Source organism: Carcharodon carcharias, chromosome 4 (assembly GCF_017639515.1).
Source record: "Carcharodon carcharias isolate sCarCar2 chromosome 4, sCarCar2.pri, whole genome shotgun sequence".
Classification (NCBI taxonomy): domain Eukaryota; kingdom Metazoa; phylum Chordata; class Chondrichthyes; order Lamniformes; family Lamnidae; genus Carcharodon; species Carcharodon carcharias.
Genome location: NC_054470.1, coordinates 60,290,413 through 60,312,256, shown reverse-complemented (window position 1 = coordinate 60,312,256; position 21,844 = coordinate 60,290,413). Strand labels below are relative to the sequence as shown.

At 44.9% G+C, this 21,844-nt stretch overlaps 1 long non-coding RNA gene across 1 annotated transcript in view; it reads left to right on the top strand.

Annotated features, from left to right (window-relative positions):
- LOC121276993 overlaps positions 1 to 20,214 on the top strand; it is a 182,614-nt gene extending 162,400 nt beyond the window's left edge. The window contains exons 2-3 of the long non-coding RNA XR_005942774.1: positions 17,590 to 17,645; positions 20,154 to 20,214. This is a non-coding gene — a long non-coding RNA (uncharacterized LOC121276993). The remainder of the gene's footprint in view (positions 1 to 17,589; positions 17,646 to 20,153) is intronic.
- Positions 20,215 to 21,844: the final 1,630 nt, after the last annotated feature.

Genomic DNA, 21,844 nt, shown 5'->3' with positions numbered 1-21,844 from the left:
TTAGGCTCAGCCTCACTTTCTAGGGAACACCTCACCAACACCTCCCCTCAGCAGTCGGAGATAGGGACAGCCCAGGACTCTGGCACCGTGATGGCTGCTGGAGATCAGCCACCCGCTCGGTCCGAGTCAGATGATGAACATCTGGAAGGGGCCGCCAACTCAATGCTGAAGATGCAACAACAGGTGGCGGAACATCAGACAGCTTCTCAGGCCGCCAAGGGCACTTCTGCCCCTGAGTAGGTGACCCTTATCAAACCAGGGCCATCCAGGGCTCGGGCCACTAAAGGGCGTCCATTAAGGTCATCACTGACATCAGGAGATAGCAGTCAACAGGCTGCCTCCACCTCTACTCCAGATGTCGGGACTGCACCCAGGCATAGCAGTAGATTTAGGAAAGTTAAGAAAAATTGATGTCATTTTAGGGTCACGGATGTGCTAGACATGTAAAAAAAAATCACTTTTGTGAATACATTTGATGGTTATGTGAATGTTCTTGGCAACTGAAGGCATTATGATTTTATACTTTGGAATTCTCTTATGTTGAGGTTTAGCCTTCCTCCCATTCAGTGATAGTGTCCCATTGTGAGATTCACATTCCCGTGATGTCAACCACTGTTGAGCCAGTCTCCGCACTCTTGTGTGATGTCAGGGAGATGTGTTTAAATCCTTATTGGAAATGTGTGATGTAAACGTTTCTAACTATTCTTCCTCAAAGACTGCTATTGAATGAGGGCAGCTCATCAGCCTTGTTATTCTAGCAGCACTTGTGTCTCCTCAGTGGTAGTGGCAGAAGGGGAGACATGCATGGGAGGAGGAGATCCCTCGGCCTGTGCACATCTCAGTCGTAGCGGTATTTGCATCATTAAATAGCCGCAAAGGCTTCAAGTCTTCTCTCGCATTGCCCTTGTTCCTAAGTGGACTCTCAGTTCCCAGAGTGAGCTCACTCACAGGGCTCCAGGAACCAAAGCAAAAGTCATAGCCTGGTGATTCATGAGGCCACACCACGCAAGTGTGAATGCAGGACTCGTTCTCGCTGCAAGTGGGTGGACATTCCCTATCATGAAAGAAAATGGCTTTGAGGGCTAGGAGAGATGTGGCTATGTTCCCTCAGTTAACTTTACTCTACCTGGAACCTGTCAGCAATTAATATATCACAGGCATGTCTCCAATATCTTCCTTCGTCTATGGCGTGATCCCGCTCATACTGACCCTCAGCAGTCTCCTGAGGTTTCTGGGCCTCCAGATCTTCATCCTCTGATGAGCTGTCATCCTCCTCCAGTTCACCCTCTGGCAGGGGTTCACCTCTTTGCACTGCCAGATTGTGAAAGGCACAACACACTGTGATGATGCGGGAAACCCTGTCAGGAGTGTATTGGAGTGAGCCACTTGAGCAGTCCAAGCATCAGAACCCCTATGGTCTGCTGTGTAAGGGAGCGTGTGGACCTGTGAGTAGTGTTGTACCTCTCCTCAGACAGACTCAGGGTGACACAGAAGTGTCATCAGCCAGCATTTCAGTGGGAACCCCTTAAACCCATGCAGCCATCCCTGCAGACGTAATGGCCCCTCAAAAACCTCAGGTACCTTGGTGTGACTCAGGATGTAGGAGTCATGGCAACTCCCAGGGTACCGTGCATAAACATGCAGTTTGTGCTTCCGGTGATCACACACCAGTTGCACATCGATGGAATGATAGCCCTTGCGGTTTATAAACATTAGGGGCTGCTGCCATGGAGCCCGTATAGCCCCATGGGTGCAGTCTATTGCACCCTGCACTCTTGAGAAGCCTGAGATGGCAGCGAAGCCGGTGAATCTCGCAGTCTGGCTATCTTCATCCAGAGCAAACCTGACATAATGATGGGCCTTCCTGTAAAGGGCATCTGTGACTTCCTTTATGCATCAATGTGTTGTGGACTGAGAGGTGCCGCACAGGTCACCTGTTGATCCTTGGAAAGAACCAGAGGCCAAGAAATTGAGTGCTGCAGTCACCTTCAAAGCCACTGGCAGGGGAAACCCTCCAACTCCACGTGGCATCAGGTCTTCATGAAGAATGTGGCATACATGATTTATCAGAGCTCAGGACAAGCGCAGACGTGCATGTCATTGCCTCCCACTCATTGTAAATAGGAGACTCTTCTGTGATAAACCCTAGGTCTGGCGAGTCATCTCCATTGTCTGGGTCTCCTCTCCTGACCCTCCTGTTCATGCTCTGGCTTTGCTTGACCATGTCCCTCCTGCTAGAACTGCGCGCAGAGTCATCGCTCCGTCCTTTGCTTCCTCCATTGCATTAGGACCCTGACAAAGGCAACATTGAGCCCTGGATCCATATCTACTTCTGCCTTCTCTCTGAAAGGAGACATTGAAGACATTAATGATTCAAGGGGCAAGAAAGTGAAGTTCAGAGGATGACATGTTTGGAAATTGTAAGGATTCATAGCTTTTCCTGCCCTACATGCATGGTGGCTGATGCCCCTTGTCCCTGAGACATTAGTGCACACATCGAGGTGACCAGGATGGCATCGCAGATATGTAACATCTTGAGCCTAGTGTGGATGAGTCACTGAGTCGATGCCCTTTGGCCCATTAGGAGTGTCAAATCTGGTGAACACATAACAGGCCTTCATTGATGGAATGCCATATATGATACAGCTGTGCCTCCTTCTTATTCAGGGTTAGATGGGAATGTGGAAATTGAAACACAAGAAGATCAGCCATGATCTTATTGAATGGTGGAGCAGGCTCCAGGGGTCGAATGGTCTATTCCTGTTCCTATTTATTATGTTCTTATGTTCCTTCACTAATGCCTGCATTCCCAAATTCTACATTCCTATATGTTTCTCCTGAGATGCAGTGATTGTGATGTGAAGCCAGTGGGTTCTGAGTAGTCCTTTAACAGTGCTAATGAAGCCATTGGCTTTCAGTGGCTTTTGTCACAAGGATGTCTCCCTCCTTTCTTTCTAAGCAGACTCCTGTTCACTCTGGCAGCAACAAGAGGTTAGAGGATGACCCCAGAAAGGCTCCCCTAGTATTCACCCTTCCCTCTCACTGCCATTCCACAGCCTTCCCTCCTCGGTGGCCCCTGAGAGAACTGGCTCTAATTTTTAACACAAAAACAAAAATACCTGGAAAAGCTCAGCAGGTCTGGCAGCATCGGTGGAGAGAAGCACAGTTGATGTTTCAACCCTTGGGTCATGAGGACTCGAAATGTCAACTGTGCTTCTCTCCACCGATGCTGCCAGACCTGCTGAGTTTTTCCAGGTATTTTTGTTTTTTTTTTTGTTTTGGATTTCCAACATCCGCAGTTGAGATGGGACATGTTTTTATTTTTCAGAAAAAGTTCTTATTTGTTTCGTAAAAGCTTTAGGAAACCTTATCCCGCTCATAGATGAGGTTTTCTAAAAAAATGTAAAGACTGCTTGGCCTTTTCGCCTGCCCGCCAACCATAAGGTTGGATAGGCAGTGTAAACTTGAAATTAATTTCTTTGTTAATGGCCATAATAGGCCTTTCAATTATCAGCAGGCGCACAGCCAACTCCAGCATGCACCCACTGAACGAAATATTGCGAAACAGTGTGATGATGTCGGGATGCAAATTCCGGTGTGTCAGGCCCGTCCCTGTATGCCCAATGTAAATTCCTGGCCCGAGTCTGTTTGGACCTCCTCTGTTTCTTCCTATCAAGGTTCAGAAAGTGCTGTCTTCTATCCTTTTTAGATCCAAAGTGGATGGCTTCACAGTTGTCTACATTGAAATCCATTTGCCACAGTTTAGCCCATTCACTTAATCTATTAATATTGCTTTGCAATTTTATGCTTACAATGCTACCTATTTTGTGTCAATGGTAAATCTGTGGCTTTCCATCCCATCATCTAAGTCATTAATGAATACAGAGGCCCTAACACAGATCCTTGTGGGACACCACCTACCAATTAGGGTCCCTGGACATTACCCCTACTCTGTATATTCTGCTGCCCAGCCAATTCATAACCAGGTCAATAATTAGCCTTCAATTCCATGAGCTTCAACTTTACTTAACAGTTAAGAGAACCCACCTGGTTGAGTTACCAATCCTCTTCTTGTGGTTGGTGTGTTTGTGTATGGTAGAAAACACAACAAAAAACATCTGATCCATGGTATTTATCACTCATTAGTATCATTTTCTTTATTACTATTATTTTGCTTATGTTAATTTTAGTTAGTCCCTGATCCTGATTCAATATTAGTTTCCTTGGGATGTCCGGCATGACAAACTCTTCCTCTGCTGTAAAAACTGACCCAATGTCCATCATTTTGTTACAGTATTTTCATTGCTAATATTACTGTTATCAATTTTCTAAGGGCCCACACTACTACTGACTACTCTCTTTCTCTTAATAAAATTTTTAACAAGTTTTTGCGTTGGACTGCCAGTATGGATGAAATGCATTCGTAACAGTTTTGTAGTTTCAGAAACCTTTCACCAAAATGTTAACGGCACCTTCATATCCATGCTTTCTATGAGAGAAATTTCACATGTTATAGGAAGAGAGGAACATAGGACTTAGGAGCAGGAGTAGGATATTTAGCCCTTTGAGCCTGCTCTATCATTCAATAAGATCATGGCTGGTCCGATTGTGGGCTCAACTCCACTTTCCTGTCTGCCCCCATAACGCTTGACTCCATTGTCTATCAAAAATCTGTCTGAACCTGCCTTCAATAAATTCAATGACCCAGCCTCCACTGCTATCTGGGGAAGAGATTTCCACATACTAACGAGCTTCAGAGAAAAAAATTCTCATCTCAGTCTTAAAAGGCTTATCCTAAAACTGTGTCCCCTAGGTCTAGTCTCTTCCATAATGGAAACATCCTCCCATTATCTACCCTGTCAAGTCCCCTCAGGACCTTATATATTTCAATAAGTTCACCTCTCATTCTTCTAGAACTCCAATGTTCCACCTTTCATAGGATAGGCCCTTCATCCCAGGAATGAGTTAATTGAACATTCTCTGCACTGATTCCAACATAATTATACGCTTCTTCAAATAAGGAGACCAGAACTGTACACAATATAGTATTCCAGATGTGGTCTCACCAAGGCCCTTTACAGCTGCAGTAACACTTCCCTACTTTTATATTCCAATCCTTTGCAATAAGCACCAACATTCCACGTTCCTTCCGAACCACTTGCTGTACCTGTATACTATCTTTTTGTGATTCATGTACCAGGAGACCCTGATCCCTTTGTACCACTAAGTTCTGCAATCACTCTCCATTTAAATAGTATACTGCTTTTTCATTCTTCCTGCCAAAGTGGACAAGTTCACATTTTCCCACATTATACCCCATCTGCCAAATTTTTTCCCACTCACTTAACTTGCCTATATCCCTTTGTAGAATCTCTACCTCCTCTTGACAATTTCCTACCTATCTTGGTCCCATCAACAAATTTGGTTACCATACATTTGGTGCCTTCATCCATATCATTGATGCAGATTATAAATAGTTGAGCCTTAGCACTGGCCCATGTGGCACTCCATGAGTTACAGCTTGACAACCCAAAAAAGGCTTATTTATCCCTACTCTCTGCTTCCTGTTAGCTAGCCAATCCTTTATCCATGTTAACATGTTATCCTCCTTACATGATGTGCTCTTATCTTTGATGTGTCATCTTATCAAATGCCTTTTGGAAATCCACAAATACCATAAGGTAGGCTATCTCGTAGCCATTAGTGCATTGTTTAGGCATGGGAATCTTTCATAGCTGACAAGAGAAACATTGCATCTGAATAATCACTAATCCTATTTTTTTCAGAAAATGGACCACACATTGTTCTCTTAAATTGACTAATTTTTGAGACGGAGGGTAGTTAAGGTCTTTATATTATAAAACACTGATGTAGGAAATTAATATTCTGAGAGAGCTGATTGCTTTTGCCTTGTTACCCCAACAACTACAAGTGATATCCAAGTACTGTCCATGTATAACCTCGAGTAGTGACAGGATGTGTTTGATATGCACTGTGGTATTAAATTTAGATTTATGAAGGCACTCTACTGAAGTGTTATGCTTGTTGGTTTTCTTCATTTATCCTAGTATGTTTGACCTCAATCCTAAATTCCTACACGGTGCTATAAACTATTTTAGCGCTCCGTTGTGCATTTGACATTTATCTTACGAAGTGAAACTAGTCTTAACAACTCACCTGTACGCACCAAGACTCCAACATCAGTCACAGTACAATAGTAATGCATTACATTCAGGCAGGACAAAGCTGTTCAGTCCTGCTAGGACTTCTTAATAACCATGAATCTTTTTAGATGCATCGAACTTATTTATTTCCTTTCTGAACTTCTGAGATAAACAGGAAACCTGCACTTGCTTGAAATCTGAAATACAAACAAAGTTCTGAAAAAAATACAGGGCAGAAGAAAGGAAGACTCCTCCTGGAAATGCATCATGTGCAATGTTAATGTTGCCAGTTCTTGTGAAATGTCACACACTATACGGCCCCACTCTTTCAGGTGCCTGTTCCTGTGTATTTTCAACATTTTCTATTCTTATTTATTAACTAATAAATCTGAGTTGAACTTACATTTTGGGAATAAGTGCACAAACACAAATTATTTTTGAGCTTCTGGAGTTATTGATATGCTTCTACAAGCTCTATTTCCAGATCTTCACATCCGCTAGAATAGCGTTCTCAAATTGTGGTCAGTCCATGAGGGCCCTCCAGATCGTCCATTGATCCAAAATGCAAGCCACTGATGCACAAAGCCATGCCAAAGCCATGTGCGAGAACAGGGCAGAACCCTCATCCCCACCACTCGGCTGACATCACACAACCAGACTGGCACTGGCATGCATGAGTCGCCATAAGTGTGAGAAATAAGAATGCAATTTTATAAGCAAGATTTATGTTACTGTTGATTTTGTTTGATTAGTATAGATGTAAGATGAGTATCAGTTTTCAGAAGAAGATTATTGTGCTGATTTTATACCACATATTAAAATGTTTCAAACAAATGTGTTCTCCTGTGGTATTAATATTTATAATATGAAAATGCCTAAACTTTTGTTTCTGCCATAAATTAATAATTTACTTAGTATACTTAATAAAAAAGCATGTAAATTTATTAGCGAAAAAGCAGTGAAATATTTATAGTTTCCATAAGTTCCCATTGGCCTGAATTTCATGCTTGGTGTGCACGCCAAGTCAGCCGCAGCAGAGCGGATGTGGAATCCACTTCCCGCTGCGGCCGCATTGCAAACACAATTTCATGCAGGATGGACAATTAATGTCGGCCCAGCATGAAACCCGTTTTCTGAATGGTCAGGAAGGACCGGGTGGGGGCGGGGCCTGTCAGATGCCAGGTCCAATGGAGACCCAGCGGGCGCTTTAAAACCGGCAAAGGCAGCTCCCTGACAGCTGCCAGGGGAGAATCTCTAGAGTCGGTCCTGAGACTGGAACAATTACCTCACCAGCGGCAGGACACGTCAGGCGGGATGCGAGTCAGGTGGGCACTTGGCCCCCCGTTTTTTGGATGAGTGCCTTGCGATCCGCGTGGGGGAGGTCAGTGTCGGGGGGACACTCTCGTACCCAGGGATGGCAGGAGGAGGCCACCGTACCTGACGACAAAGCTTGGGAGGAGGTGGCAGCCCAGGTTAGCAGCCATGACATTGTGCGGCGCACATGGGTGCAGTGATGCAAAAGGTTCAACCACCTGCTGCACTCAACAAGTGAGTACCATGTTGGCATGGATCAGTGTAGAAGTGTTAAGGACTGGCCATCCCCCCATGGGGCTCAGGGGTGTTAGAATCTGAGTGCCAACTGTCAATGACGCCGGAGCTGGCCAAGGGGTTGAGCTCTGGCTGCTTGAACTGAGTGCCTTGCAGGTCGAGGGCTACGATTCAGATGTGCCCTGCAAGGTGTTCTTTAAGTGGGGCTGGCCAGACTGCAATGGTGCTGCAAGATAGAGAGTGGATTAATCAATGTTCCTCTGTCTTTTCAGGAGAAGAGGACCCATAACACCGAGAGGTCAAGGACAGGTGAAAGGCCCCAAAGCCTCCTAATCTTGACAAGGTATGAAATGGATGCATTGGAGCTGGAGAGCCGCCACCCACCTTGGTCAGCCAGTCGTGAAGAGGCTGGGGTGTCAGGCGAAGGTAGGAGTACAGTGCACAGAGGTGAGAGTTTCAAATGGTGCAAACATTCTTGTGTAGTCTCATCATTAATGGGAGCCTCAAACCAGGAGCCCACACCGATCATTGAAAGGCAATGCAGATCTTCATTGTGTCACCAGGACGCCTGGCCTGCACAGCGACAGTATGATGCCTTAAACTAATAGCATGTCGTTGTTTTCCCTTAGATTCATCTGCATGCACTCAAATGCAGGACCCTGGAGGGCCACCCTTGACACAGGAGGGCCATGGGGCTTTGGATGCTCCTGTGTCACACTTGCTCTCTGAACCAGGTACCAGGGCAGATACCAGCACCTCGGTGGGCATTAGCTCATCGGCTAGAATGTCAGTGCAGAGCAGTGAGGGCACTCCACACTTGCTTGAAGAGCAGGCAGAGGCAGAGAGTGCCCAGGGTGCCAGCAGTTGGAGGACTGCTGGAGACCAGGATGGTGCTCAGTTGAAGGCTGATGATGAGCCTCTGGAGCCGTCCATGAGGTGGCAGATGCTAGATGCCCAGCGGGATGTGCAGGAGGATCTGGCGGATATCCATGAGGGTCTGAGTGCCATTGTCTCTGTTGTAGAGGAGCCCATGTGTAGCATAAGCACTGCGTTGACCTTCATCACCAAGCACACTGCCTCTTCCATTGAGAGAGTGGCGACTCTCATGGAGAGGCAGCTCCAGGGACAAAATCAGGGATTCCTGCGGCTGTGCTCGGAGCTGCAAGCATTCACACAGGCAATGACCTCAGGTGGTCAGTGCCAGTGTGGGAGATGGTTGAGGCATCCAATATCCCAGCTAGGTGCCCGTCCATTAATGGCGAGCAGGGAGGTCCAGAGCGACCTTACTTTAGTGCATGAGCTGCTTGCCGTCTCTGCAGGCTCCTGTCAGGGCGCTCTGGATCACGGCCACTCTACGCCTGACGAGGGTGCGATGACTGGGGAGATGCCAATCATGGCACTGGCCACTCCCTCCCAAGCGTGGCCAGCACAGGCTGAAGGAGCATTGGATCAAGGCATGCCTGGTGCCTCTGCCTCCCTGAAGGATCCAGAGATCTGCCTCCACGCCCTCAGCATTCCCCTCAACGTGCTCCTCTTCTGACTCACCACTGGATTCATCCTCTGTGGCCTGTGGAGCTGCCTCAAGATCCGCTTCCTCCAGTAGGTCTCCCCTTGCCAGAGCCAGATTGTGGAGAGTGCAGCATGCAACCACTATCAGTGACACCTGCTCTGGGGGATATTGTAGTGCACACCCTGAATGGTCCAGGCAGCGGAAGCACATCTTTAGAAGACCTATGGTCCTCTCTATCACCACCCTTGTGGAGGCATGACTCCTATTATAACGCTGCTCTGCCTCTGTTCTTGGGTGGTAGACAGGCATCATAAGCCTTGTCAACAGATAACCCTTGTCACCCAGCAGCCATCCATCCAGTCGAGCTGGAGCACTGAAGAACCTCGGTGCCTGGGAGTGTCTGAGGACGTAAGCATCATGGGAGCTGCCTGGGTACCTTGCACAGTCTTGCAGAATCTGCATCCTGTGGTCACACACTATCTGGACATTCCTGGAGTGGAATCCCTTCGTGTTGACAAAGGCATCCGGCTGACCCGCTGGCACCTTGATGGCCACATGTGTGCAGTCGATAGCAGCCTGGACACGTGGGAACCCAGCAATTGCTGCAAACCCTCTGGCTCACTCAGCCTGGCTGGCCTTGTCCGTTCAGAAATGAATAAATGCCATTACCCACCTGAACAGAGCTTCTGTCACCAGCTTGACGCAACTGTGGACAGCTGATTGGGAGACTCCACACAGATCCCCCACTGACCCCTGGAAAGAGCCGGAGGCATAGAAGTTGAGGGCCACTGTAACCTTCAGAACCACTGGCATGGGGTGTCCACCCACACAGTTGGTGGTGATCTCAGGGCCAATCATCTGACAACTGGAGGTCACAGTCTCCCTTGAGAGGCAGAGCGTCATTCAGCACTGCACCTCACACATATTGAGGTAGCTGCATCGCTGCCTGTAAACCCTGGCAGCAGGATAGTGGCACCTTCTGCGGCTCCTTCCACCTTGTACTTCCTGCTGGCCCTGTGCCCCTTGTGCCTGCGCTTCTCCTCCCACAGGTCCCTTCTTTGGAAGCTGCATTGGGACACCTGGCCCCCTCTCCCTTCTGCCCCTCTATTCCTCCTCAGAGGAGGTGTGTCCAGCGGAGACCACAATCCCCATTACCAGGGTAACAGAAGGCTGTCAGATATCTGGAAGGGTCCACACGGTCAAAATTCTCCAGATGCCTTGGACACCAATGAGCCCTGGAATGAAGCCCGGAAATGCTAAGACTGAAGCTCAGAACTGAGATGAAGCTGTCAAGTTCAAATAAGCAACCAGCAGCGAAATATCTCCTCACCTCCTCACTACTCACACTGGCAATACTGCTGACTTTTTTCACCCTAACTATGGATGAGGTTGCATTAAAAGTGGTCTGTCTGCCTGCCTGATTTGCCCATGAGACGAGCGCAAGGTCGAGTGGGCAACGTGAAATTGAGTATAATTAGCTGTTCATGGCCTTAAGTGGCCCTTTAATTGTTGGCAGGCGAGGCTCCAACCTGCACATGCCCACCGACCTGAAGATTGCTCAACTACAGAATGACACTGGGACGCTCATCCAACATGATCTCGCGCTATTTCACATTTACACGAGGTGTAAAATTCTGCCCATTTACCCTGATGAGCTTATTAGCAGTGGAAAGCAAAAGCAGGTGGGGTAGCACCAGCAGGTGGTCTGAAGGGATCTTTTACCTTGCTTAAATGGTCCATAGAGGAAAAAGTTGAGAACCACTTATCCAAAACATCATATCCTAGTTCAAAATGGTTAAGCAAATTTATTACATAGTGAACAAGCAAATATCTAACAATATAATAAACACATGCATTATATGTTTACGGTAGGAAATCTATCTTTGCAAATTGGACACGTATAAAAATGATGTGGATTAACTTAATCTGTATCTCTATGAAGATCTGATACTGCAAGGCTACCCTCCTTGTTACCTTACTAGCTGTGGGAGCTAACTTAAAGTTTCCAAGGTTTAGGGAGATTGCAGTTTCTTTTAACTATACACTACTCAAAATACTGTTCACAGGTCGCTACGTTTCTAGCTCTTGACTCATTGCCTAGGCACATTAGAAATTCATAACTGACAATCCCATTCTGTTGCCAGATTCATAACTGAATCATGATGTGAATCATTTTGAAAATTGTGAACATGAAATTTGGATCAGTATCGTCACTGGAGCATTGAAGCCAAATGCCTTCCTGGGGTGGGGGCTGCACACCATCCGCTTCCAGCACGGTGCAGCACCTTGAAAAGGGCACTCACACAGGCACCTCTTGCAAGCACCAGAAGCAACTGATTGCTTCCCAACAAGATGTCACTCAAACTACCAGCTGATGTGATGCCCATTTGGCAAATTTGGACCATTTGCATCTATTCAACCAATTTGCACGTAACTCACCAAAGTTTCAAGTGTTCAGCTGAAGGCTGGACCCTAACCAGCGTTACTTAAAGGGCCAGGTAACCAATTTACAGGTAAGGTGATCCTGAAGAGCATCTGCTACTGCAAAGAGTCTGAAAGTGTTCTGGAGTTGTTGCAGTTGTGATGAGTCCCTGGATTTGCCAAGGAGAGTTGCTGCATCCTGACCGTGATGGTTGAGGAGTAGTTGATCTCTCCACACAAAGGCTGCAAAGGGTGTGGGCTGCAGTGGCAGTCCCTCTGGGTCAGCAGCATGCCAAGGAAATGAAGCAGGTGTCACAGAGAAAGCAAACTTTGCGCCATGCCCTCTGCCAACTTGGACCTAAAATCCTCCAGTGACAAGAAGCTGTCTGATAGATCAGCCAATGTGCCCAGCACCTCAGTGTACATGCCCAATCAGCAGTCTCCTGTATGCCACCAAGTAGAAGTCATCATCTGGAACTACTCTGTGACCTCGTCCTTCAGTGAGCTGGCACGTGAACCATCCTCTCTCCGGACCTGGTTACTGCCCACTTAAGTCCAGATGGTTTACCATATGCAGATCTCAAATCTATAATAGTCTTTAAGGTATGTGCAGTGCCAATATCTGAGCCAGTGGCTGTGAGTGTCAGATCCAGTGATGGTGGATTTTCATCAGTAGTGTGGGGTTTCTCTCTCTTCACCTCCAGAGGCTGCTGTGACTGGGCAGGTGACAGAATTGAAAGCAGAAAATCAGAAGCAGAAGGTTGGTGTGAGGGAATGGGGTGTCGGCTGGGAAGCAAGAGGTCCATGTTGACACCTCTGCAGATTGCTCATCATGCCAGATAGGCCAGATAGCAGGATGAGGATGAGCTGGGAGTTGAGAAGGGGCATACCATCATCCTCAACATTCTCCGTGATGGCGGATGTGCCAAGCTCTGTCACCACCGGCACCATGAATCAAAGAGCCACCTCCTCTATATGGCTCACGAGATGCATGTCTCCTTGTCCCCCACCATCTCTGCTGTGTGTTATTAGTATATTAATGGTATCTAATTGTATACCGTTGGTGGGCATCAGCTGGGAGTTCACTTGTGCTCCTATAAATAGGAGAAGAGTGAAAATGAGGTGATTTGAATAAAAGCTTCTAAAAGTGTGAAAGGGTTGGCTCCAGTCCTATTCTTCACCACCTGTCTTTCTGGAATATAAAACTCTGCTCCCCTCTATTGTGTGCCAACTTGTCCTGCAGGAAGAGAGAGCAGAATGTCAGTAGTTGTGTAGCACGGTGTTTGGGTGATGTGCCTGCCATAGCTAGAGTAAGCAGAGGCGGCAAGAGGGAGGTCTGAGGCTGGCAGCAATGGTAGGTGTGTGAGGGTAAGGTGGAGTGTCTGGGTGTCAGGCATGAGACTCCTGAGTGCCAGGGAGTGGACACAGGGTGAGCAATGGTGTTGTGCATTGAGCAGCCTGAGAGATTGGTGCAGTGGTGAGTAGGAGTTGTCATGTGAAGATGCACTCACAGACCCGGACCACCTGCATGAGGTCATTAGACCTCTCGTGGCATTGCTGCCAGGTCCTCAGTGTTAATGTTGCAATCCTGTCACAATGAAGTATTCCTAGTTCTAAGTGAGTGCAGCTATCGCTAATTGGGGAAAGGTTAGGACATTATTCTTAAGTATATATAAGAATAGGTTCCCCCTGTAGGGCAGGGGAATGGAGGAAAAGGGAGTCTGTATCTATGTTCTTGGGGGTTTTGTGAATAAACCTATATTAAGGAAAGACTGGCTCCAGATTCCTCCTTTACTCGGTGAATGAGCAGCAAATTATAACCCTGTGGCAGAGAATGAACATCGAGCTGTGGTGGTTGGAAGCTAAACTAAGAAATTTTGGCTGGAATTTTCCAGCTCTCATACCAGCGGGATCCACCTGTCCCACCGAAGTGAATGGAGATTTCATTGGCTTGCCAGCCCCGCACAAGGAAACCTGTCACGGGGGGGTGGAAAATTCCAGACTTTGTCTTATCTTCTAAAAAAAATACTGCTCCTGGCAACCTCTGGTGCAAAATGACTGAGGCCCAAAGTAAATTCTAAAGCTTTGACTATTCACTGGTATTTTGGAGTCTGAACTATATGAGCAGTGGAAAAATGAGGTGGAAATGTGGACTCAGGTTAACTTGTTATCCAAGAGAGAGCAAGGTATGTCTTTGGCTTTGTCACTACCTGGAAAAAATAAGGTTGTAAGTACTTTTGGAGCTGGATGTGAGTGACTTGGATACTGGGGAGGGGTGAGCTCTTCTATTACAATTTATCCATAGGTTTTACAAGGAAGGTGATCTGTTGGAAGCCTAAAGAGCATGGTCAACTTTTGATAAATTTAAAAAGACAGACAATCAGTCCACGGAAAAGTATGTTATGGACTTTGATAAGTTGTATAAGAGATTGACAAAGTTTGACCTAGAGATTTCTGAGTCTGTGCTTGCATTCAAGTTACTGGATTGTGCAGCGATTTCACATATGGGAGTGAATTTTTCCTATGGCGGGCAGGATGTTTGGGAGCAGGTGCGGGTGGGCGCGGAGCCAATTGGCTGTGCGCCGCCATTTTATGTGGTCAGGCCAATTAAGGCCCATCCAGCGTAACACCCTGCCAGTGGCACTCAGTGCTACCTGTGAGGGCAAGGGGAGGAGGGAGGGTCAGGGCCTGTGCTCTTTCGTGCATGCGAGAAAGAGTGCAGCAATCTCCCTGAGGCACAGAACTGCCTCAGGGAGACTAAGTTGACAATGAAACTTCTCAATAAATGACCTAAAAAATGATTTAAACATGTCCCCTCATGTGACAGTGTCACATGAGCTGGGACATGTTTGTGAAGTTTACAAAATTTCTTTAATTATTATAGTGAACCTTCGGGAAACCTCATCCCGCCTGTGGATGAGGTTTCCTGAAAAACACGAAGGTCACTTCGGCTCTTCGCCTGCCCGCCAACCTTAAGATTGGATGGGCAACATTGTTAATAAGTTAAATTACTCTTTTAATGGTCTTAATAGGCCATTGACAGTTCGGCGGGGGCACAGCTAACTCTGGCGCACGCCTGCCAAATAGAATATCGAAATGATGCGCAATGATGTCGGGCGTGCAGGCTTGTCGTCATCTCGCGTCCTTTTACCCATTGGCATGTCAGGCCCGCCCCCAGATGCCAACAGCAATATTCTGCTCAAAGATAAACCTCTGGTACTGATAGGATTTCAATTTCACGGAGAAGACTCTGTTTTAGACCAAATGGCTGTTGGGCTAAAACAAAATTGGGAAAGCAACCCTTTCCAGCTACTTTCAGATTAAGTACAGGCAACTCTGCAGTGATGCAAAAAATGGAGGAGTTCATTGTTGCTGAATTTCAAGATACTAGGCACAGACATCAATACAATGACAGAGTTGCTGATAGGCTGTCTGAAGAGAGTCGTGCTTTTAGCCAATTTGAGAATCAAGACAAAAAGTGGGTCTGGGATGGCAACCATAGGTCGTTAATCCTTACAAATGTACGTGGAGTGATTAACAGTTGTTTTTGTTGTGGTTCCAAGATTCATTACAAAATGAGTGGCCTGAAGCGCAAAAAAATTGAGTCTTTGAGGTAACGCATGAAATGGATAATTCTGACACTGAGAATGATGAGGATGACTCACCTGAAGGAATTATTTTAGTTACTGGAAACTTTAGTCTGATGATGAGCATTTTGGTTGCTGATTCATTTATCTGTGAGGTGTTGGATAGCAGTTGCACCTCTACAGTGTGTGGGGTAGACTGGCTCAATTGCTACCTGGAATATAAGGTTAAAGTCTTTCAAGAGAGTGGTCATTGTGTGCAAGATAGCTGGATAAGTCTCTTCATTAGTTCTAATGTGGTCTCCCATGAGATACTTTTATTATTGAACAAGCCATCAGTGAAAAAAGCACAGATGAAACTTGACATGAAAAATGATAGGGAACTTGTATTCTGGAAAACCATGGATTTACCTTCCACTCTATCAGGGCATTATTGCATACCATTGAGGAAACCAGATGTTTCTCATCGAGAAATTCAGGCAGTATTGTTGGCTTCAGGGGATGAGAGTTTGGCTGACAGGAAAAGAATTATTTGAAAATTACATAGATAATTCACACATCTCTCATCACAGAAACTAAAAGCTCTGCTGCAGGGTGCTGGAGTAGTCAATAGGGAATATGATACCCTTATTGAGTAAGTTACATCTCAATGTGACATTTGTAATAAATACCAGAGGACACCAACATGTCCTGTTGTAAGTATTCCACTGGCCAGAGAATTTAATGACATAGTGGTAATGAACACCAATAAAATCTTTGATGGATAATGGAGGAGAATTTGCAAATGATGAATTTCGGGACATGTATGAGAATTTGAAAGTTTGCAAGTTGCAAATGGCACTGGCATGGGCAGTCCATGCTAAAAGTTATTTGCAAACAGTTGGGGGTATAGCCCATACCAACTGGTATATGGAAGGAATCCAAAGTTGCCTTTGGTGCTGTCTGCTCCTCCCCCTGCACTAGAAGGAACTACCATTAGTTTTATTTTCTCTTCCCACTTGAATGCATTACATGCAGGCAGGAAAGCTTTTATCAAGTCTTAAGTTTTGGAAAGAATTCGGAGAGCATTGCAACATTGCATAAGACAATCTGAGGTACACTTTATTTCCAGTAATCTGGTTTATTACAAGACAGGGAAGCATAGAGAATGGAAAGGGCCAGGGAATGTTGTAGGACGTGAGGGGAAAACAGTGACTATCTAAAATAGGAATCAAACAATAAAAGCCCATTCCTCATGGGTCATCAGAATGAAGTATATATTTCAGATCACCACCAGAGAAAAGTGTTTCTTCAACCTCCAGATGTAGAAAGAAGACTTTGGAAATTAAATAAGTCTATGATTTGAATAGTGCATCCAGAGCATGGTACTTTTCAGTTAGATCTGTTTTATTAAAGTTGAGTTCTCTCAGACTGAAAGCCGATCCTGCCACATTTTACTGATAACATAGCTGGAAACTCTCAGGCATCTTTATGATGCATGTTTATGTATTCCTATGAGGTGGTACTAGTAAGTTCCAAAACAATGTTATTGACAAGAATAGAACAGAATTTAAAGTTGGGACTCATGCTTCTGTGGCCTTTAAATATATATTGGGTTGGAAATAAGGCATTAAGGTTCTGATGTTACTTTACATCAACAATCTTAGTTAGAAAGTGTTAACCCCAACACAGTCAATTGTGTCAGGTCCTCCTAAAAAGATGCAGATGCTTCCAAAGCTGAGATGAAGCAGCTGCAAAGTCTCATTGGACAATTGAATTGGCTCAGCACACAGACAAGGCTGGATGCAAGTTTTGATGTCTTAGAAATGAGTACTATAAGGAAACATCCAAAGTTTGAGGACATTTTACGGGCGTACAAAATATTAAGAAAAATGAAAGACTGGGAAATGTGTGCTGAAATTTCCATGTTTGGGCAAACCTAAGAATATAAAATTGTTTTTTTTTAGCAATGCCTCTCATGCAAACCTTTGAGATGGGTTTTCAAGTGAAGCCAGTTTCACAATATTTCTTATGGGAGAAAGTGGGAAATGTTGGCCCTTGGCTTAGGAAGCCAAGAAAATAAGAAAAATAGTAAAATGTACTTTGTCTTCTGAAACTCATGCACTTGTCGAGGCAGATGACATGGCATTCTTCTTCTCAAAGATATTAGAGGAAATTCTATATTAAGGTGATACTAAATGATACCAATAGAATGTTATATAGACACTTGTTCCCTTTGGGATAATGTACATTCCACAAAGTGTGTGAATGAGAAGAGCTTAAGAATTGATATCACAAGTCTGAAGTAAATGTTGGAGAAAAGGGAAATCTCCAAACTTAAATGGGTACATACAAGCCACCAATTTTCTGATTGTTTTACCAGAAGGATCGCTTCCAGTGAGAAGTTATTGGGAGTCTTAGAAGAAGCACAACTCACGTGTGAGTCTTGAGATTTATTTCTCTTTCTTCGGTTTTATTGAAATTTTGTCTGTAAATATGTATTGTTTTTTCTTTAGGAAAGAATTCTGTTAAAGTTGCAATCCTGTCACAATGAAGCGTATATTGTAGATAATAACTGCTATTACTAATTGGGGTAAGGTTAAGGCATTATTCTTAAGCGTATACAGAACTGGTTTCCACCCGTGTGAGGGGAAGGAAAAGGGAGTCAGTACCTATGTTCTTGGGATTTTTGTCAATAAACTTGTGTTAAGTAAAGACTGGCTCCAGATTCCTCCTTTACTCAGTGAGCAGTAAATTTTAACACTTGAGTCCAGGTGCAAGGAGTTGATCTGCCTGGTCCGTGCTGCGTGCAGAGGCAGCTGGCATCGTGGGCGTTGCTTGGCCCAGTGCTACTATCATGTAAACGAGGTGGACAGCACCAAAGTTGTGTTCTAAGCCCCTTCACCAGAACCAGCATAGGCAGGTTGTGAAGCATGACCCCTGTGCCCAAAAAATGGGACAAACCAATTTTTAACTCTGCATCTTACAATTCCATGCACACTTGTTACACGGAAGCTGTAATAATCACTCTTACATTCTAGAGGTCTCAGAGGTGGTTTTTAAAAATTTGGTCTTTTGCCTATTAAAAATGTTTAACGTTAATTTGTTGATTTTTCCTGATTTAAATATACTACTACAGATCAAAACAAAACAGAACTGCTTCATGTTTATCACGGATGAAACCTAATAATCTTGAAAGAGTCAAAAGAAAATAAGCTGCATTACTGGCTAAGAACATCTTCTGTTTGTATCTCAGAGTAAATGGAGTCCAGGCCTATATGGAGCATCCATTCAAATATGAAATTACCTCTGACCCTATTATGTTCAAAGAAAAAGAAACCACAACTCCCAGACAGCTGAAATCAAGGCAGGAATCATACAGATCAGGTAGCATCTGTGATCAGAAAAGACAGATTGTGGCATCCAGGTGTGTGTCCCGGTCAGCAGGATGAGCATCTGAAAGGTGAATAAAAAATCTTAGTAAGGTAAGGAAAGAAATGACAATTAGCATTGAAAAGTAATTTTTAAAAAGCTGTACTGGAACACAGCTGAAGTTAAATGTTTCATTCTCAATATATTTACCATCAGCTTCTTTCTCTTCCAACTACACTCAGGGCAACATTTTGCCCCCAGTTGGGGGGTATGTGCGGGAGAGGGCGCATGAGGGTGGGTTCCTGATTGGCGCCCCTAATTGGGGGCGCACCCCCATTTTACGTGGGCAGGCCAACTAAGGCCCATCCAGCATGATGTCCATTTGGAAGCGCTGTGCGCTCCCTGTGCAGGCAGTGGTGGGGCGGGGGGCGGGCGGTTTCCCTGAGCCAGGAGGGCACTCTTTCACGTGTAGAGCTCCCTCAGGCAAAGTGCTGCCTCAGGGAGATCAGCTCAAATGTGAAAAGCAGTTTAAAGAATCGAAAAAATTTTACTGACATGTCCCCTCATGTGACACTGTCACATCAGTTGGAACATGTCCATAACTTTGATTTTAAAATATTCTGAAATTTTAAGATCCCTCATGAAACCTCGTTCTGCCCGTGGATAAGGTTTCATGCTTTTTCAGAAGCCCGCCTGAGCTCCCGGCCTGCCCGCCAACCATAAGTTTGGATGGGCAGGTCCATTAATTGGCTTAATTAGTTTTTCAAAGGCTTTAAGTGACCATTGCCAGTTCGGCTGCACGCCCACTGAACTGAAAATCGAAATGACACAGGGTGACGTCAGGATGCACGCCCAACATCACCCTGCACCATTTTACACATCGGCGAGTGGCCCCCCTCCCCCCTCGCTCGCCAACCAAAAGATGCAGCCCTGAGTATTTACATGCAGCCAGGTATTTTGGTATTGTTTATGTTTCAGTCTTTGCTGCTGTATTAAGGGAAATCAATTTTCAAATAGGCATGCCATCAGAAATAAACTTTACATACCTCCACATATACAAAAGGCAATGTATTAAGATAACTGTCCCATCTGAGCTGACTCTTTTATGAAAAAGGTCCTACCTAATTTTTAGTTGCATTTGTACATATTAATTAGCAGTAGAAGTGGGAGAATCAGAGTATCAAATTAAAAACTCTACAATTGTCTAAGGTATCACTCAATGACAGATGCCAGTGTTTCTCTCACCTTTAATTTGTTCACTCAAACTGCTTCTGCAATGACCCTGAATATTTCCCCATGACATAACAGGGCAGTTCACTGAATATCTGGCAGCCCGCCTTGCAAAATTAAACTCAAACTCTTGCCATTAATATGACAAAGGAATACAACTGCCAAAGATGAGTAAATTTTTCAGGTTTGATTTGAGGGCAAGCTACTTAAAATGGTTCTTCGGATTTATTAAATGAATTTGTTTATATGAATGTGAAAACAAATTATCCTTGATTTGCCTTTTTGAAATCTTTCTATCTCTCTCTCTCATGCTCAACTCTATTTTCTCTGTTGTTTATCTCCCAGGCAACCTGGTCACATGATTGCTTTCTGGAAGCCAGGTACTTTACCAGCAAATCAGATCCTAGAGAAAACTATTTCTTAAAGGAAGCATCACCACAAGGTAAAATATAGGTTTATTTTCCCCCAAAAGCATGTGTGCCATCACACCTAGTTAACCAGACACTCAAGCCCTGGCTATCCAGACCTCTCCACCAGCCCACCAGTCTGAACGGATCACTTAGCAATGGCAGGGAGGTGTCAACAAGCAAGTCAAATTTTGGCTTGCAAATTACCAATGTGAATTCAGATTTTGAGACCTTCTATATACTGTCATTAGGTAGCTGTCAGACAGCACCACAGTCACCATTTATGAGAGGCCTGCAACAGTGGCTGGATTTCTGTCTCAAATTTAGAATGCTGCTCCATGCAAAGGGGCAGGTCCTGCCTTGACTAAGGCTTGAATCATGAAATTTAGGCATGGCTGGGGAGAAGGAACAAATAGGACCCTGGGTTATTTCCATACAAATTCAGGCTAATAAAAACCATAAAGTAGCATACTTAAACACAACAGAAGAAGAAAAGTCAAATGGTTTGCCAAACCATAATAATCAGTTCTCCTTAACGAGAGGATGTTCTGTGCTAATATCTGGCCAGGAATTCTTGTGGAATTTGTTTAATAGTGAACCTTATTTTTACTGACTGCTCAGAATGTGTTCATCCTTTAGAAAAGCCTCTAATATACTGCTTGATGATTTATTCCTCTTCATAGTCTAACATGTACAGAATGTGTTCACTTTATTACTGCTTGAATACAATGGTAATTGGCTGGATGACAGCAGGTAAAAGGCAACACTTATAACTAAGCATTGCCTTCAAAGGAAGGCTTTTAAAAATTATCCATGTGGCATACATAAGAGCCAAATCTTCACCACTCAAATCCTTTCCTCCTATTATTAACTTCCACTTTAATGATGCCAGGAGATGATCAACCCTCCAAAAGTTACTGTTTTCATGAATGTAGATTATCACTAATAACGATGGATAACTGATTTATTGTCTCTAATCTGCTCAGAAACTGACATTCATATTCTTGGGAGGCCTCGTTCTTTGTGTAAGGCAGAGAGATTGGGGAGTATCCTTGTCATGGGGAAAGAGTGTGTTGGAAACAGAAATCCCAGAAATGCAGAGGCCCTGGCTTTATTGTCTTTTTTTAAACTCTGTTTCCTGCCCAGCTACTGGCCAGATTGACAGGCTGGCTGCTGCTGGGCAGGAAAGCCAGCTTGAGAAGGCTGCAACTGGTGACTGTTGGGATGGTTCCCAAAAATCGGGAAAGATCACAGAGCACAAGTTGAGTTTTGGGATGGGAAGTGTTGGCATATCACAGGGTGGGCGGCTCAGGATTGCAGGCTTTAAAGGGTGGGATGGTTAGCTGATTCTGGCAGTGGGAAGAGACTGCAGTCCGCAGCAGATCTTTCTGAGGATTCGAATGCAGCGTACCTCCTGGCTCAGAAGCAGAGTTATAAAACACACTTACCCACTTGATTTGGCTGCTCCCACTTCCATTTGGCTGCCGAGTTTCCCAAATGTTACATTTAAGTCAGGCTTCCAACTGCACTACTGAAGCCTGATTTAAAAATGATATTGAACCATTCTGCCGCCTGGGAGCAGAACACCAGTGCAACCCACTGCTGTGAAAAGGTGAGAAAAGCATATGC